Below are 4,466 nucleotides of genomic sequence, written 5' to 3' on the forward strand. Positions count from 1 at the left end.
AGAACAAACAAAACTTATTCCACACGTAAAAGATTTGACTTTAGCTCGTGCCAAAGTAACTAACATAGGGAAACATAAATTAATAATTATCCCTATAAAAGAAAACATCGCAAACAGCGCAAAATTGGAAACGATATACGAGGCAATTGGTTCCTTGCTCTCAGTAGTACGAGAGCTCGACTTAAAATCTGTAAGCATCGCCAAGACACAAAGCTTAGACGGCATATTATGGCCTCGGATTCAAAAGAAATTATGTGACACGTTTGATTTAGAAAATTGCTGCATTACTATCTGTTTAAATCAAATTTTAGTTCCTAAGTTAGAACTGCGAGAGGACATCCTTGTCGAATGTCACTCCTCGCCTATTGGTGGGCACAAAAGCGTCACAAAAACATATAATAAAATTCGGCATAAGTATCATTGGCCAAATATGAAAAAGGACATTAGTGATTTTATTAAAAATTGTACAAGTTGTCAGTTAAAGAAATTAGTAAGGGTAAAGTCCAAAGAACCAATGATACTTACTGATACGCCAGGAGCTGCATTCGACAAAATATCTATGGACATAGTCGGGCCACTCCCTGAAACGAAATCAGGAAATAAATATATTCTTACAATACAGGACGCACTTACAAAATATTTTATTGCTATATCATTACAAACGACTGCGTCAATAAATATTGCCGAAGGGTTAGTTCATAATGTTTGCAATGTTTTCGGGGCACCTCGATCCATATTGACTGACCAAGGAACAAACTTTACTAGTTCACTTTTAAAGGCAATAGCCAAACAATATAATTTAAAACAAATAAGAACTACGGCGTTCCATCCTCAGTTAAATGGATCACTAGAAAGGTCTCATATTGTACTAATAGAATATTTAAAACATTATATAAACAAAAGGAGCGAGTGGGATAAGTGGTTAACACACGCCATGTTCGCATACAACACTAGTACACACGAGGGAACTAGGTTTACCCCTTACGAATTAATATTTGCAAAACAAGCTAACATACCTTCCGCAGACATACATACAAATGCAGCTTTAGACAACACATATTTAGAATACTATTTAGATCTTGTTAATAAGATTAAAACATGTCAGAACATAGCAAGACAAAACCTGGTGGGAGCTAAAATTAGATCAAAATTTTACTACGATCGAAATGCTCGAGGTCAAGACTTAAAAGTTGGCCAATCCATATATCTTTTAAAAGAACCAACGACAAAACTCGGCAGTCAATATTCCGGCCCCCACCAGATTCTAGAACTGCTACCTAAAAACAATATTAAGATTAACTTTAAGAATAAAAGTAGAATCGTACACAAGGACAAGGTCAAAATTGCCAAAAATGAATAAAATAAATATCTTTTAGTTTTGCTTATAAAAATGAAGACGATACTGGGCTTCCTTGTCTTTTACCACATCACCGTCATATCCGCATTACTTGGATACGATTGCGGAAGCACAGCGGCGAACATCACCACGGTCTCACTACTGGAGACAGGAGAATGCGACCTCCCCAATACAACTGTCAACAAAGCGAAAACCTACGTGCAACTGTTACAATTAGTAGACTACGATAGTACCATGGTGTTTCAGTGCAGAGTAGAAATCGACAGAACAATATACTATTGCGGGATGAGTTCGCACATCTCAGCCGTGCATAACGGTCGACGCGTGTACATACTCGAAATCTCACGCGAAGTGTGCAGTTCAATCATTAAAACGGGAACTCTTTCATTAAATTCTTTCACTCAAATAAGTGGTCTCCAAGTCAACACAACAGACTTTCGAAGTATAACGCTGGCAGGTTCAATCGGCATCGACGGCAGGTGCCAAGGAACGCAAAATTCCGACGCCTACGGAACGTGGGAAAGTGTCGTGGTTCAAGGGGTAGTGCGTACGAATATAAGAACTTATACAGGAATAGTTAAAATCAAAGATAATTCCATATCATTAAGAGGACACATCCAGTGTTCCTTTTCGGAAGAGACTTGCTTCACCGTTGAAAATGGAAATGCATTCTGGACAGTCATTCCAAGATCTTCGTGCCATTTCGAAATGTATTCTGCGCTATACGAGGGAGAAGCGGTTAAAATGACTACAATTGACAGTGATTCGCACATTTACGCAGTAACCGAGGGCGAGACAACATTCGCATTAATGGGAAAACAAGAAGAAAACATATGCGAATACAAACTCATAATGACCGAGCATCCAAAATTATTTATCCTGGAAACTGGACGAGATAGGACATTCACATCAAGAACAAAATTATCAACCAACAATATGGATTTATTTACTTATGTCAATTCTAAATTTGTTTATGTAGAAAAACATCATCAAAACCAATTGGAAAATTTATATAATAATGTCTTACAACAACGATGCAAACTAGAAAAAGAAGTCATCAAAAACGCACTCGCACTGGCAGTACTGCTCCCTGACTTTTTTGCTGTAACAATTATGAAGAGCCCAGGATACATGGCAGTCATCGGTGGAGAAGTAGCGCACATCATTAAATGCACCCCTGTTCCAGTTAAAATTAGACACACTGATAGTTGTTTTCGGGAACTTCCGGTAACATACTAAAATGCAAGTATGTTCCTAAGACCTAAATCTAGAATTTTGGCAGGCAGGGGCACGCAGGAGCCCTGTAATGCTTTACTCCCACATGAATACTTCGTCAAAGGCGTCTGGTACCAACTACTGCCAAAACCAACGTATGTTAAAGAATCACATATCTTACAACCACAAACCGAAGCAAATTGGTAGTACACCGATGCGGGCTCCCTCGCAACAAGCGGTATCTATTCGCAAGCGGACCTAGAAAACCTACGGGACAACGTCATGTTCCCAATGAAACAACCTTCAATAATAAATCATATCGCAAGAGGAGCCGCCGGACAGGAAATAAACTCGGAAACATTAAATTTTGTGAATCTTGTGAGTGAAAGTGAAATGCAAAAACTAACCGAAAAGGTTACCACACGTATGTGGAATGGACTATTAAAATTCGGAACCGTCAGTGCGGCAATATTAGGAATAATTTTTATATTTAAACTATGAAAATTAGTGATCGATTCAATTTTGCGTTGCTATGCTTTGCATACAGTGTACGGGTGGAGTATGTACTTTCTTGGCGCCATTTGGGGATCATTGACTAACTTATTATTACATCTGAAAAACAGAAACGAGCGTCAAGGTACACCAAAATAAGTAAAAGAAATAGAATTAAAGGAAATCGTATAGGAACAACCAGAAGTTCAAATCACAAGCGACTCGCAACCTCAAAATTCGGGTAAGCATGTACGTTTTAATTTAGAAGACGATCTCCCAAGTAGTTCTAATACTTTACGAAGAACCAGAAAATAGTTTTCCTGGTTGCTTCTTCCTAAAGTGGGGAGGTGTCACGTCCTAGTGACGATTTGTACTATCTAACGATTGTGATTTGTCCTCCTGTCATATATACGAAAATTTTTAAAATTTTTGTCATTTATATTTTTGTTTGCATTCTGTCATTTATATTTTTATTTGTATCTTGTCATATATATTTTTATTTGGATTTGCGCATAGTTACGATACGATTACTAGAATAATTTACCTTTGTATAACAAATAACCGCACAATAACTTATATTATATTCACTATATATCCTATTTGTATTAAGCACTCTTATGAACGACCATCGATAATTATCAATTTACCAGCATACGGTAATAGTAAAATATATGTCAATTGTCGTTCATAGAAAAACCTGCTTTACCGACAACCGAGGTCGGTAAACGGTCTTATGATAAGAGGAAGTCGGTAATACCGACTTCGTGCTCCTACATTACCGACACTTATTATTTAACACTTGGATAATATAGTAATTACTACTAGCATTTAACTTTCTATAAATGATTGCTGCAAATAACATTATTACATATTTTATCTTTTTTCTAATTGAGAATAAACTCCAACAATTAATAATAATTAATAAAACAAATAGGTAATAACATTTATATAAAGCAATAATGCTAGCTAGCACATAAAATATCTACCGTCGTAATAAAGGCACACGTGCAATGAAAGGAAACCTTTTATCTCAAGTATAAGGCGCACGTGCAGTAACTTGACACCTTCATATCTTAAGGCACACGTGCAGTGAGCTCGAGTAAGGCGCACGTGCAGTTCGGAGAATTCTCGCTTGATAGCAACTCATATCTTATCAATATAATAACACCTCTATCCCTTCGGAGAATTCACGCTTGATAGTAATTAATACTTCCTCGCTTTTGGGAATGGTAATCGTCATGCACATCTTCTCTAAGAGTGGGGTTTCGTAGAAGAAAAGTCGGTAGTGGAGGAAGCACCTAGCGCAAGTGGGGGTATCCCCTACTCGGCCGTACGGCACTCAATGTGGGGAGCTTAGAGACTCTTCTCAGTCAGTCTACCGGCAACCCTTATACTTATAACA

The sequence above is a fragment of the Polistes fuscatus genome, unplaced genomic scaffold (assembly GCF_010416935.1).
Source record: "Polistes fuscatus isolate 324 unplaced genomic scaffold, CU_Pfus_HIC Scaffold30, whole genome shotgun sequence".
Lineage (NCBI taxonomy): Eukaryota > Metazoa > Arthropoda > Insecta > Hymenoptera > Vespidae > Polistes > Polistes fuscatus.